General features: G+C 44.5%; 1 pseudogene; it reads right to left on the bottom strand.

The window, feature by feature from the left end:
- Window positions 1-219: 219 nt before the first annotated feature.
- LOC147723918 (coiled-coil domain-containing protein 43 pseudogene) lies at window positions 220-815 on the bottom strand (annotated as a pseudogene).
- Window positions 816-16,085: the final 15,270 nt, after the last annotated feature.

Consider the following 16,085-nt stretch of genomic DNA (forward strand, 5'->3'; position numbering starts at 1 on the left):
ACAAAAATGGAAATTTAGCGGCATAAATATGGAAATTTAGCGGCAATTTTGCGGCATTTTATTTGCCCATTTTTCCTACAACAAACACAGATATCTTAGTTTTTTTAGTTATTTAACAACATGAAGCTATGTATATTTGGTTTACTTACAATGTAGACACTTTTTTTCCCTCGAAAAGCAAAAGACTGCCCGTCAGCAGCCCAGGGCAGCAAAACAGCATTACAGGCATCCCTTCTCTCTCTGTTGCTTGTCCTGCTCCTTCTTCTTCTGGGATTCCTCTCGAAGGGATTCTTTTTCCAACCTCCTTGCACAGAGGACGTCTTCCACATTTGTATTTTTAAAGAGAGATTTTTCCAAAGGGATGGCCACAGTGGCAGCTGCTCCTTTCTCTTCATCCGTGTCATCCTCTTCATCAGTTATGTTGGCGTACTGTGCCAAGACAGCAGCCTTCCTCTGTTTCTCTTCCTCTGAAATTTCCTTCGGTTTCACTACAATCTGGGCCTGCTTCTCCATCATGCTTCTTCTTTCTTCTTTCTTCTCCTGAGATTGTGATGATTTTTCTGCTTCACACCATTTTGTGAACATTTCTTGACAAACATCGTCTAAGGAAACTTCCTCCAAGAAGGCACCCAGAACGGTCTGCAATGCACCCAGCCTGTCCTCGTCGCTCTCCTCTTCCCGCAGCAGGCCCTTAATATAGGCCGTGTACACAGCACTATTTATTCCAGCGCGTCTAGCCTCCGTCCCAGCCACTCCTGGAAGCCAGACGACTCCATTCCACACTCGGACAGTGCTCTGACTGCCGGCCAGCCTCGCCGCCTTTGCAGTGGATGACCTGTTGACAGCCACTGGATACAGAAAGCATGCTCGGGCTTAGAACTTATATGTATTATGAGCCTCCGGTTCTGACACTTTCATTTATTGTTTGGCATCATTATTTGAAAATGAGAAATATGAAATTGGAGGTAACAGGTCCCAGGGCCCAATAAATCCTTCAGAGGGTCCTGGCTGGCCACAATGGGTTTAAAATATACAGCTCCTGGCGAGGCGCGCTCCATCCTCATCTGAATAAAGTGAAGTGGTATTTAACAGGCTTTTAGCGCGGGTAATCATAACAATGAGAATTAAGCAGGCTGCTTTAAACCGGCGCCCATTAGCAGCGGGGGAGCTGGGCCTTAACTTCCAGGCAATGGACCATCACAGGGGGGGGCCACGTGCCTCAATGCATCGCTCGTCTGGCTGAAGCCCGCGATATCTCACCCAAAACTTCCCACGACTGCCAAAGGCCATTTAACACTTAGCGGGAAATTAAGCAGACCCCCAGGATATAGCGGCATACATTATCTTTTGTAAAAATGCTGCGATTTCTACAAAAAGTGCCGATTTCGCGGGCACTTTTTAAAAAATCGCGGCATTTTCACAAAAGTGCCGATTTCGCGGCAAACCGCGAAATCGCGAAATCGCGATATCCTGGAGGGTCTGCTTAAACTGCACTAAAGTGGAGCAGGCTCTAAACTCATCTGGTAGTCTATTCCAAAGTAAAGGGGCAAGATGAGAGAAAGCACGCCGGCCGATTGTGACTTTGCTGATTTTACAGGGACAGAGCAGTTTCCTATTGCTCAATCTAAGTTGACGTACAGGGACATAAGGAGTTAACTTCTACCTGAGGTAAACAGGGCCAGTTCCCTGCAGTGCTTTCAACACTGTGGTCAGAAGCTTAAACACTGCTCTCTTCTTGATAGGCAACCAGTGAAGTTGATGCAAAAGAGGAAGTGACGGGGTGCGAGAAGGCTTGTTCAGAGCCAGCCGCGCTGCTGTGTTTTGCACCATCTGTAACCTGGATGTAAGATCCTTCCTGATTCCAACAAATAGTACATTGCCATAATCTAGTCTACTGACTAGTAGAGCCTGTATTAGGGTCCTCCTGGCTTCTAAGGGGATCCAGGGAAAACTTTCGTCAGCATTCGCTTAATAGCAAAGCACTTCCCTGAGACCAACTTCATGTGATCCTCCAGGGAGAGCTTATTATCTATCATGATTCCCAAGTTTCTAGCCTGCTTTTTGGGACTAGGTGCCGCGCCCAGTTCTGCAGGCCACCAGTCTGCAGACCGTAGTTCCACAGCCTTCCCGAACAAGAGAATCTCTGTTTTATTGGAGTTTAGCTGGAGGAGGTTCATGCTCATCCACCTTCCGATTTTGAGCGCACAGGACTTAAACCTTGATCTGGTTATCGAGGGATCCTTCTCAATGGGGTCTATCACCTGAGTGTCGTCCACATATGAGATCACCCCGAAGCCACAGGATCTGATAATGGCAGCCAGCAGAGCCACGTAGATGTTGAACATGGTGAGGCTTAAAATAGAGCCCTGGGGGACCCCTTGTCCAACACCATGGTCTGGAATACAAACATGTTCAATTGGACACATTGTGTTCTATTTTTCAGATAGCTTTGTAGCCAGGCCCAGGCCATACCTCCGACACCAATCTCCTGCAGCCTATCCAACAGGATGCTGTGGGGAAGGGTGTTGAAGGCCTCCGACAAGTCCAGGAACACCAGCATAATAGGGGTACCCCTATCCAATGACATCCTTATGGTATTTGTGACTTCCGCTAAGGCAGCTTCAGTGCTTTGCCCTGAATGGATGCCGATTGGGAGGGGTACAATAAGGTACACTGCTCCAGATAACTCGTCAGTCGTTGATTGATCTTAGAACCGCACAGAAGACGAGAGATCGGCCTGTAGTTTTGCAGGTCTGCCAACGCCTTCTTCAACAGAGGTTTTATGTGTGCTCATTTCCATTTACTCTGAAATGTGGCAGTGACCAAAGAAATGTTACACACCTCTGTGAGTGAGAGGGATAGGACCAGTGCTAATTCAGACATGAAATATGGCACAGCCGGATCTATTGCCGAACCTGATTTCATCCACGAAAATACAGCCTCTTCTTGCTCTTTAAAGCCACACAGCTGGTCACTTGAAATTGCAAACGACATAAGGGGTGAAGCAGTTGTGATATTCTAAAGTCAGTGGTCTCATTGACTTTGTGGTAGGTGTTCATTTATTAGTTTTGAATTTTAAGTTAATAGTATTCTAAAAGCACACATTAACAATTTAGGTGAGTTATTAGTACTTTGATTGGTGGATTGACAGCTCACCAAGTTAGCAGACTCTTGCCATCTCCGATTGTTAGAGACCATTATGCCCACAGTGCATCTTTAGGAGCGAAGGGTGCACTGAAAACGTTTTCTGTGGCCCAGCTGTGCAAAGTTTTTAGTTTTACTGACATAAATTTCCAAACTTGAAATCTGTTTAATTAAAAAAAATGCCCCTGATGTGCAGGGAAGTTCTTCCCTGTCTCTTAAGGCCATTGGTTTGTTTGGCCTGTCTGCCTCTGACTGCCAAGCGGTGATCATAAAAACCGGAAAGGGAATCCAGTGGCAGTTGTCCAACCCTAAAGAAGGCAGGGTGACTGTCACTGTGACCAGGAAGTCTATGGTGGATGGGCGGAAATGTCATGAGTTTCCACTGGCAGAGCCAGGGGTGGAATGCCTGCAGTTCCCACAGATGGGGCTGGGTGACCATGAGATTGGTTGCCCCATATTTATCATCCTTTGAAATAGCCATTCAATGTTTTATGTCCAAGTCACGAAGCAGGAGTTAGTTTCATTAATCGAAACCATTAGAGGCTCTTATGCACAAGTAGGTTTCTAACTGCACAGCAGTGCCATCATTTTTCCCATATTACAGAAATAGCTGTGAAATAATTGTTGTGATTCAGAAGAAGTAATTAGAGATCTAAGATATTAAATGCAAAGTTGACAATGACTAAAGGAAGAGGTCCTGTTAAACCATTGAACACCTCAACAAAACCTATTGTAGTTATTGTGGTGGAAGAACACATGTATATTCCTATTTAAGAAGTGTATTTGTGTGATAATATTTGTTCGTTATCACAAGTGAAGATTGGTTGCACAATACTAATAAATTGAGAATTTAACAGTTGTGGTGAATTATTGAATAAATATACTCATAACCCAACCTCCTGGTTTATGAACTACTTTAATACTCAATTATGAAGGTATGTGCTTCCATGACTATTTCTAGTTTATTTTTGCCCCCCCCCTGTGACCACCAGGTCTTAAAGAGCAGTTTTGGCCATAGAAATCCAGGGTTGTCTGCCACGCCTTTCAAACAAGCAAAGCAACCATCACTGTGACCTAATAGACTACTGGATAACAGGCTGCCAAATCTGGGGTCACCACTGATCACTGCTATTGTGGTATTGGGTTCTCTCAGATCTACATACTCTGCAAAAACTCCATGACACCATAACATAGAAGTTGGCACGGAAACTGGAAATGCAAAAGACAAGTTTATTAAGACCCCATGGGGTGGTGATACAGTTCTACAGCACCCTTCGGCAATGCAAGAAGTATCACCCCGAACATCGGTGCACAACCTCTTTTATACAGTTTTACAGTAATAAAAAGAGTAGGCGGGATACATTTGCTCAGTTTAGGTACATATAAGGACATTTCTGGAACACAGCCAACTCATGGGAGGAGTTGTAGTACCACTGGTCAGTTTGGGGAACATTCCTAAGAGATGACCATCCACTAATACAGAGGGTTTGACTACGCATGTGCAAGCTTGACCAGTACTAAAAATAGCCTGTTGCTGGGCAAATTAAATGATCATTGGTACAGAGAAAGGACAAGAGGGCATGCTGACCACGAGGCAGCATGTTCATGGAAAATGGAAGCCATCAATACAAAATGGCCTCCGCAAACGTGGTCAAGATAAGAAGAAGTTCGCGTAGCTGAGCTAAACGCTAACCCGATCATTGTCAAATTACGACAGACCACCCTTTTAGCGTTTAGCTGAAGCTACCTCATAATGGAAGTAATCAGGATACTCATCATTAGTAATCATTTGCTCATTCTTAGCAATGGCTCGTTTGGATGGGATACAAGCAGTAAGACTCATAGAACATAACATAGGGCCACATTGAATACATAGGCAAAGGAAGAAGAGTATCCCAATTATTATACATAAAATTGTTAACAGTTTCCAACCCCAAGTGCTGAGCAGAGTCTAGAACCAACCTGAGAATGTCCATGTACCATTTTCGGGATGTATTTCAGCAGCTATTTTATTCAATTTAGAAATAGCATCATACACAGAAGGTGAATTATCAGGGACATATACACAGCAACTACTACCGATAATGCGGCATGCACCCCCACGATCAGCTAACACTACATCTAGAACCATACGGTTCTGGAGCATTACAATTCTAGTAATTTGAAGTTCCTCAGTCAAATTCCCTAAGGCAAAAACCGTTTCATTAGCAACAGCTTCCACAACATGTGTTAGCCGTCTTATTTTTCTGCTATTTAGGGCAGCACCAACAAATGAAAAGAGGCCTAAATTAAAATCGATATATGTCTACAAGGAGGTGTCTGTTTGGTCAATTTCATCAATTGCTAATGATCTCTTCGCTCTGTTTAGTATAAAATCATAATATAATACAAAGTCATTATGATACATGGGTGGGGCAATAAATACAGGGGGTAATACAAAGGATATGTAACATGTTCCTAACCATCCAATAGGAAGACGATAATAACCTTTATTTCCACAAATGAAGTAAGTGTTTCGTGAAGCTACAAAGGCAATACCATTTGGCGTGTCAAAGGTGAGAGTAGTATTACATTCACTTCTCCCTACTGGGATAGTACCTTTATTTCGGACACATAAATCAGCTTTGGTGTCAATAACTGTAATCACATGTAAACTAGACATATTTGTACGTCTTTCATTAGTGTAAACACGAGGTAACGACACATTATCTGGTCGATATTCTTCCCACTCGAATTTAGTTCCTTCTGCTTGCAGGTAACCATCTCTGTCATTGTAACAAACTTTATTAAGCCGAAAAAGCAGTCTACCTTTGGTTGGCCATCTCAAAGTGAACAGAAGAGTGTACCAAGCGTTACAAGAACCATTATGAGAGAACGGAAGAGGAATAAGTGGAGTGCCTCCTTTCTTTTGATGTCCGGGCAACATACCACATTCCCAACAGTTCGAGGTATTCGTCATATTATGGGTGTGATGTAGAATTTGAATGAAACTGTTATATAGATAAGTCTGTCTATGTCTTTCTTCATGATAAGGCAAAGTGAAATGAAAACGTTCAGATGGGATTAGAGTAGTAGGCAGCAAATATTCTCTTGCCGGAACCAATCGTTCTACAACCCAAGCTATTACTGCTATTACCACTAAGGTCGTAACAAAAAGCACGGCACCAAGAATTCTCTTGTTTCTCGTCATAGTAGGTGCCATAGTTCAAAGCACAAAAGTCTCAAAGCAAAACTAATAAAAAAGAAAAATATGAGTGCTGAGCTCCGAGGTAGCCGCTGGTTTCTTCTCCGAGATTCAAGACGGGTGTTGCTACACTGGGCAGAACTGATCCCCCCCCAGGATATTCTCGGCTTCCGTTTTCACAAACCTCAGAGCGGTAACTCAACCAGTCTCGCACAAAACAACTGCTTTCCTTGTCCATAGGTAGTATCTTTCTCCACCAGAAACAGTGTGGTCCGGGAAGGCTCCCTCCGATTCAGTAGACGTAGTGGCTGGGCTCTTCTCTGCATCCAAGATGTCTCGATAATCAGACAGCACAGCGGGGTTCACCAGATCCGGAGAGACACGACGACAATGAGTAGAATGCACCCACCGCTCCTTGTTCGTGACTCGCACAGCCGTTCGAGTCGCCAGCAACACTTGCTCAGGGCCACCCCACCTCGGCTAACATAGCTGCTGGATCCCTCAAATGATTGAATCATTACATATTCCCCAGGACGAAGATTGTGAGCCTCTCCAATGGAATTGTCGGGGAGCGCTTCTCGAACCTGTTAATGAATAAAGAGTAAATCATTTGTTAATCGTGCCAAATAATCGTTCATCATTATACAAGGCACATCATGTAGTAAACAAGGCTTAGGAACTCCCCATATATTCATAGGCCTTCCAAACACCACTTCATAAGGTGTGAGGCCAGTTCGGGAATGTGGTACTGACCTAATAGATAACAATGTTAGGGGCAGGGCATCCGGCCATTTCAAAGACGTAGATGCCACGATCTTTGCTAGCTTCAACTTCAGAGTAGCATTGACTGTGGATGGAATACAGCGTGAAACTTTTGCTGAATCCCCAATCCCTTCATGACGTACTCCACTATTTTCCTGACAAAATGAGGACCATTATCATTCCACAAAAATTTACAACACCATAGCGTGGGAAGTACACGTTTGAGCAATATCTTAGCTGTTGTTAATGCTGTATTATCCTTCGAGGAGTAAGCCTCAATCCATTTACTGAAAGCACACACCACCACTAAGACATACTTAAGATTATTGCAACGCTCAAGCTGGATGTAATCCATTTGTAATACTTAGAATGGTGCAGTAGGAACAACCCTCCTTTCGGAGTATACGTCCCTTTGGCAGGATTGTACTGTAAACATATCAGACAGGTCTGCACTACTCTTTTGGCCATATTGGCAATCTCAGGATGCTCCCAATTTCGTGTAAGCAATTTAGTAATTGCAAGAGCTCCAACATGTGCCAATCCATGTGTCATTTGAACCATTGCTTGCAAGTAAGCTGCAGGCAATTTCCATCTCTCCATATCTTTGCTCCTCCAACAACCTTCATCATCTAATACTCCCTCCGTAGCCCAGGTTGCGAGTTCTGCTTCAGATGCTGATTTCTGAATGTCTAATATCTCCTCTCTGGCATCATGCCATCGCTCAGCTTGTGATTTCACCACATACATAGGCGAGACATTTTGTAACATAGCAGTTTCCCTTGCTATGCGATCTGCGAAAGCGTTTCCTTGTCCTACTTTGTCTGTCACTTTCTTATGTGCACTGCATTTGATTATTGCTACTTTCTTTGGGTACAATAGCGCATTCAGGAGATCACGTACTAATTCTCCATGCATAATGTGCACTCCGTGTGAAGTCAAAAACCCTCGCTCCCTCCAGAGTAGGACAAAATCGTGCACTACTCCAAAGGCATACCGGCTATCAGTGTAGATATTCACACATAAACCAGCACTTAATTCACATGCTTTCGTTAAGGCTATCAATTCAGCTGCTTGGGCCGATTTTTGCGGTATTCGTGCTGTTTCTACCACTGTCTTAAGTGTCGTGATCGCATAGGCTGCAGAAGTTGTACCATCTGGCAACCTTAAACACGATCCATCAACCCACAGTTCCCCGTCTACATATGGATGTGGCGTATCCTGTAAATCGATACGACCCTTTGTTTGTTCTTCAGTCAGGAAAACACAATCATGGTGTTCTTCCTCCTGGGTCTCACCAACTGGATACGGCAATAAAGTAGCAGGGTTCAAAGTGGCACATCTCTTCAGTGTCTGCATACCGTAGTTCCACAGCCTTCCCGAACAAGAGAATCTCTGTTTTATTGGAGTTTAGCTGGAGGAGGTTCATGCTCATCCACCTTCCGATTTTGGAAACTCATGACCTTTCCGCCCATCCACCATAGACTTCCAGGTCACAGTGACAGTCACCCTGCCTTCTTTAGGGTTGGACAACTGCCACTGGATTCCCTTTCCGGTTTTTATGATCACAGCTTGGCAGTCAGAGGCAGACAGGCCAAACAAACCAATGGCCTTAAGAGACAGGGAAGAACTTCCCTGCACATCAGGGACATTTTTTTTAATCAAACAGATTTCAAGTTTGGAAATTTATGTCAGTAAAACTAAAAACTTTGCACAGCTGGGCCACAGAAAACGTTTCCAGTGCACCCTTCGCTCCTAAAGATGCACTGTGGGCATAATGGTCTCTAACAATCGGAGATGGCAAGAGTCTGCTAACTTGATGAGCTGTCAATCCACCAATCAAAGTACTAATAACTCACCTAAATTGTTACCGTGTGCTTTTAGAATACTATTAACTTAAAATTCAAAACTAATAAATGAACACCTACCACAAAGTCAATGAGACCACTGACTTTAGAATATCACAACTGCTTCACCCCTTATGTCGTTTGCAATTTCAAGTGACCAGCTGTGTGGCTTCAAAGAGCAAGAAGAGGCTGTATTTTCGTGGATGAAATCAGGTTCGGCAATAGATCCGGCTGTGCCATATTTCATGTCTGAATTAGCACTGGTCCTATCCCTCTCACTCACAGAGGTGTGTAACATTTCTTTGGTCACTGCCACATTTCAGAGTAAATGGAAATGAGCTCACATAAAACCTCTGTTGAAGAAGGCGTTGGCAGACCTGCAAAACTACAGGCCGATCTCTCTTCTTCTGTGCGGTTCTAAGATCAATCAACGACTGACGAGTTATCTGGAGCAGTGTACCTTATTGTACCCCTCCCAATCGGCATCCATTCAGGGCAAAGCACTGAAGCTGCCTTAGCGGAAGTCACAAATACCATAAGGATGTCATTGGATAGGGGTACCCCTATTATGCTGGTGTTCCTGGACTTGTCGGAGGCCTTCAACACCCTCCCCCACAGCATCCTGTTGGATAGGCTGCGGGAGATTGGTGTCGGAGGTATGGCCTGGGCCTGGCTACAAAGCTATCTGAAAAATAGAACACAATGTGTCCAATTGAACATGTTTGTATCCCAGACCATGGTGTTGGACAAGGGGTCCCCCAGGGCTCTATTTTAAGCCTCACCATGTTCAACATCTACGTGGCTCTGCTGGCTGCCATTATCAGATCCTGTGGCTTCGGGGTGATCTCATATGTGGACGACACTCAGGTGATAGACCCCATTGAGAAGGATCCCTCGATAACCAGATCAAGGTTTAAGTCCTGTGTGCTCAAAATCGTGGAGTAAGCCTCAATCCATTTACTGAAAGCACACACCACCACTAAGACATACTTAAGATTATTGCAACGCTCAAGCTGGATGTAATCCATTTGTAATACTTAGAATGGTGCAGTAGGAACAACCCTCCTTTCAGAGTATACGTCCCTTTGGCAGGATTGTACTGTAAACATATCAGACAGGTCTGCACTACTCTTTTGGCCATATTGGCAATCTCAGGATGCTCCCAAACTCGTGTAAGCAATTTAGTAATTGCAAGAGCTCCAACATGTGCCAATCCATGTGTCATTTGAACCATTGCTTGCAAGTAAGCTGCAGGCAATTTCCATCTCTCCATATCTTTGCTCCTCCAACAACCTTCATCATCTAATACTCTCTCCGTAGCCCAGGTTGCGAGTTCTGCTTCAGATGCTGATTTCTGAATGTCTAATATCTCCTCTCTGGCATCATGCCATCGCTCAGCCTGTGATTTCACCACATACATAGGTGAGACATTTTGTAACATAGCAGTTTCCCTTGCTATGCGATCTGCGAAAGCGTTTCCTGTCCTACTTTGTCTGTCACTTTCTTATGTGCACTGCAGTTGATTATTGCTACTTTCTTTGGGTACAATAGCGCATTCAGGAGATCACGTACTAATTCTCCATGCATAATGTGCACTCCGTGTGAAGTCAAAAACCCTCGCTCCCTCCAGAGTAGGCCAAAATCGTGCACTACTCCAAAGGCATACCGGCTATCAGTGTAGATATTCACACATAAACCAGCACTTAATTCACATGCTTTCGTTAAGGCTATCAATTCAGCTGCTTGGGCCGATTTTTGCGGTATTCGTGCTGTTTCTACCACTGTCTTAAGTGTCGTGATCGCATAGGCTGCAGAAGTTGTACCATCTGGCAACCTTAAACACGATCCATCAACCCACAGTTCCTCGTCTACATATGGAAGTGGCGTATCCTGTAAATCGATACGACCCTTTGTTTGTTCTTCAGTCAGGAAAACACAATCATGGTGTTCTTCCTCCTGGGTCTCACCAACTGGATACGGCAATAAAGTAGCAGGGTTCAAAGTGGCACATCTCTTCAGTGTAATATGTGGCGCCAACAGTGTTAACTCATATCCTGTTAAACGTGCACTCGTTAGATACTGGGTTTTTGTTTGGTTTAGCAGAGCGTCTGCCGCATGGGGAACTAACACCAGCAATTTGTGTGACAAAACTATTCCCTCACTCTGTCGTATAGCCACTGCTGTTGCTGCGACTGCTCGAAAACACCCAGGTAATCCTCGTGCTACAGTATCAAGTACTGCTGAAAAGTACGCACAAGGTCTCTGTTTGTCCCCGTGTGTCTGCACTAAGACTGACAATGCACACCCATCTTTCTCGTGTACATATAATGTAAATATCTTTGTGTAATCTGGTGTACCTAGCACTGGTGTTCGAAGGCATTCTGACATTCATCTGTCCATTCAAGGGGGATCGGTGTCGTTTTGGACAACAATGCTAACAAAGGTTTTATAATGTGTGAGAACCCCATTATCCACTGCCTACAAAAAGACGTCAAACCTATGAAAGCGCGAACATCTTTCTGAGTGCGAGGGACTGGTGTATCTAAGATTGCTTGGATTCGATCAGATGTCAATGCACGTCCCTCCTTAGACAAAAGATGACCGAGGTAGGTCACCTTTGGTCTACAATATTGTAGCTTTGTCCTAGAGACCTTGTGATTATTCTGAGCAAGAAAAGAAAGCAGGAAAGACTACTCTCTTCACATTGTTCCTGCGTGTCTGCTGCAAGTAGAATGTCATCAGCATACTGAATGAGAGCCACTCCAGACTGTAAATCAAAAGAATCAAGCTGTCTTTTTAAAGCCTAGCTATAAATGCTAGGGCTTTCAGTGTAACCTTGAGGAACTCGACAAAATCTATATGATTTATTATTTAAGGTGAAGCCAAACAAATACCGGCTATCAGGGTGGATGGGGATCGAAAAGAAAGCATTCTTCAAGTCGATAACAGTAAAGGTAGTGGCTGTGGGCGGAATTAAAGTAAGTAAGGTGGTAATATCAGACACCACTGGATACTGTGGCACTACTATCTTATTATTTTCCCTCAAATCAATAAAGAAACGATAGATTTTGGTGTCTGTATCTTTCTTTAAAATCGGAAGAATCGGGCTGTTACAAACATTATAGGGGACTTCTTCCACCACGCCTGCAATAATCAAATCATGTACAATATGCATTAAAGAAACTTCACCTTCCCTGGAAATTTTATACTGTGGTACACGAGGCAGAGACGCTCCCTCCTTTACAGTGATGCATATGGGATGGATAATCATCTGTCCCACATCCGTGTCCGAAGTAGCCCATAACGTTTTTGGAAGAGAGGCTAACGCCTCAATCTCTTGCATGAGGCACAATTTCTCTACATCTGGGTAATTCTCATTCAAAATAACCCGCACCCCTTCAGGAGCGTATAGGTGCTCGAAAATATTTAAGCATATCCAGTCCCATAATATTATCTGGAGTGTTGGGTGACAACAAAAACGGGCACGGGGCAAGAAATTTGTCAATGTGAAATGTAAGGGGTTGTGACAATGGGCTAAGAGAGGATGTTCCGTCGAACCCTATTGATGTAATTATTTCGCCAGACAGGGGAGCCCTTGGAACCAAGTGTTTGGACAGAGCACTGCGAGTAGCTCCTGTATCAACCAGAAACTGATCAGTAGAACCCAAAACATGCGCTGATACATATGGACCCCTTTGATCTACTGGTACTTCAACCGATTCCACACCCCATCCTACGCAATCCTATGCATGTACATAATCCTGGGACTCAGTACACTCACCCTCAGCTATCTGATACTGATTCCTTCGATCAAAAGTATTATGATCAGTCTGACCACGACCCCTCGCTTCAAACCTACCACGATCATTCGCTCCACCCCTTGACCCTGAATAACTATTCCTCGTCCTTCCACTTCCTCGACCACGCTGATTACGCTGTTCTCGAACCACCGGACAGTCTGAAGCCCAATGTCCAAACTGTTTACAGTATGCACACTGGTCCTCAGAAATATCAGAACGAACGGAAGATATGACCCTGTCATTCCTTCTCGGCTGTGTAGCGTAAACCTGAGCCAACATCACCTTCGTCTTTAACTCCTTCACTTTCTTATCACTACTTTCCTTAGCCTCCAATTCCTGTCGTTCATAATACTGAGCCATGGTCAATAAAGACGCAGGGGTCGCCGTGGTCCAGGAACTTTCACTAGTCTTTAAACGTTTTGCAATCTCGGGTAGGATATTAGCCACGTACTTGTCAACGAACAAATGCCTGCCTGTGTCCTCTGTTAATAATTGCCCACTGTAGTCATGAAATGCTTCCTCAAAACGTGAAAAGAAGTCAGAAACCGGTTCATCCGGTTTCTGCTTGCAAGAGGCTAACATAATCCAATCAATCTTTTTAGGGGGAACAAGCGTTTTTAATTTATTCAAAATAGCCACTGGAAGATCTAAAATTAATTGGCATGGCTTACACGCGGGCTCCCTATCCAAATCAGCTTGAGCTAAGTCTTTCCAATCTGCACCCAGATTTGTTCGATCATCGAACTTACGAATCGCCCTCCACATATCAAGAGGCAATATTAACCCAAAGAAAAGATCGGTATCAACTAATGTCATAACACACGAAGAAATAGCCCCTTCCACTCCTTCATAGAAAGCTGCCAGATTTTTACGAGGGTCAGGCAGAGCAGTCTTAAGCGCCATAACATCTGTTCTATTCCACGGCCTGTAAACCCAATTATATATATAATAACCCTTCGCATTCACAGATGATTTATCATCATCTGTACCTTGCCCTTTAGGAGGGACATATAAAGGTGCAGCTTCTCGCATAGGCATATTATGAACTGTAGAACTCTTATCTGCTCTAAAGATAGGGCACTCTTTGGATATCTCCGTCGATCCAGGCGCAGCCGCATCTGATGCCTTTCTCGCCGCCCGCAATCTTAACGCCTCATCCCGCAGCTGGACCAACCGTTGGAAAAACGGATCTGCATCTGTAAGAACAAAAATACCTTTACGCAAATTCTCACGACCAACTGATACATCCTTAGGCTCCAACTCAGTTGAATATTTTCTAAACCGTTCTACAACTTCGTCTCCAAAATGGCTCAGGAAATACAACCGCTCTCTGTCAGACCACTTACGCATTTGGTCATCAATCTCTGAAATAGTTATAGATTTAGTATTAAGTTTTCGAGCAAACCAGCGCAATTCTGCAGCTCGATCAACACTTAGCCTGGTACGACTATCCCCTTGATCGTCTTCGTCCAATTCCTCATTCGGAGCCGAAGATGAAACATACGGAGGCGGGCAACGGTCTAGCAATGAGAAATCATCAGATTCATTAGTAAGGACAGGATAAAGAGGACGTCGAATAGGAAATTGAGCATTAACTTGCAAATTACGTTCCAGTGTCTCCCTCTTTTTCTTTTCCTGCAACTCTTTTTCTTCCAGCTGTAAAGCTTTATCACGAGCAGCCTTTTTCTGCTCCTTTTCCGCCAAGGCTTGTTCACGCTTCATTCGCTCACGCACCGCTTTCTCCCACATACATACACAATCAAACATATCCTGTCTAGACCTATGCTGAAACAAACATTGCTCCACATACTGAACCTTTCGTAAATCAAACGACCCATGTAGTGGCCATTGCAATTCATGATCGGCCTTGGTATATTTATGCCACAATGTACTATACATAATAGGGGGAAGGCCAAATTTGATATACATTTCACGATTAGGTGTCCCCTCTGGGGGAGCCGGCTGAGATTCATTTAATCGATAGTTGGTACCCTTTCCAAGACAGCACATTCCTCGAAGTGTGCTTAAAACAGGCATGTCAAAATATCACGAAAACGCGATATTACATAAAATGGCACTTAATATGTTTTACACATGGTGTGCCGTTCAAACAAATACAAAGTCAGAGAAATATCTCTACACTGCCTGCCTATGTGAGGTGCACTCCACATATAACTCAAATCATAGATTCAAATGTTAGCTAACTCAAACAAATTCAAAAAGCCACAGTAAGTGTCAGTAGACTATCTTACCAATCAAAAGCTTACCAAAATCTCAAATATCCAGGTTCCAGCTGCCAAGTTCTTTAATCGAATCAGCCAAACAGGCACTGTACGACAACCCAACCGATCAGAATCTCAGTCGAGGACCGGCGCCACCTGGAAGGTCAGATCAGAAGGAAAGGAAGAAAACACCGTGGGTGCCAAGACTCGGGTCACTCAGTGGCAGCGTACGCGTCCATGGCGAGTTTCCAATCCTTCGTCACGACCTCTCCTTCGAGCATCCGAGTCGCCGATGAGTCCCACCTGGGTCGCCAATTTGTGGTATTGGGTTCTCTCAGATCTATATAATCTGCAAAAACTCCATGACACCGTAACATAGAAGTTGGCACGTAAACTGGAAATGCAAAAGACAAGTTTATTAGGACCCCATGGGGTGGTGATACAGTTCTACAGCACCCTTCGGCAATGCAAGAAGTATCACCCCGAACATCGGTGCACAACCTCTTTTATACAGTTTTACAGTAATAAAAAGAGTAGGCGGGATACATTTGCTCAGTTTAGGTACATATAAGGACATTTCTGGAACACAGCCAACTCATGGGAGGAGTTTTAGTACCACTGGTCAGTTTGGGGAACATTCCTAAGAGATAACCGTCCACTAATACAGAGGGTTTGACTACGCATGTGCAAGCTTGACTAGTACTAAAAATAGCCTGTTGCTGGGCATATTAAATGATCATTGGTACAGAGAAAGGACAAGAGGGCATGCTGACCACGAGGCAGCATGTTCATGGAAAATGGAAGCCATCAATACAAAATGGCCTCCGCAAACGTGGTCAAGATAAGAAGAAGTTCGCGTAGCTGAGCTAAAGGCTAACCCGATCATTGTCAAATGACGACACTATGGGCCCCATTGGGATGGCGGGCGGATTTCCCCCGCCAGGCGGGCGGATTGCCCCCGCCAGGCTGGCGGTAGCCACCGCCAGCCTGGCGGGGGAAATCCGCCCGCCATCCTTCCCTGTATTCCCCCCCGCCACATTAGCATGGCGGGGGGACCACGGCGGAGCAAAACACCGCCCGACACTTTTCCGCCCCGGTCGCCTTGCGGCCGGGGCAGAAAACAAGTTCC

This window comes from Lissotriton vulgaris, chromosome 4_1 (assembly GCF_964263255.1).
Source record: "Lissotriton vulgaris chromosome 4_1, aLisVul1.2, whole genome shotgun sequence".
Taxonomy (NCBI): Eukaryota; Metazoa; Chordata; class Amphibia; order Caudata; family Salamandridae; genus Lissotriton; species Lissotriton vulgaris.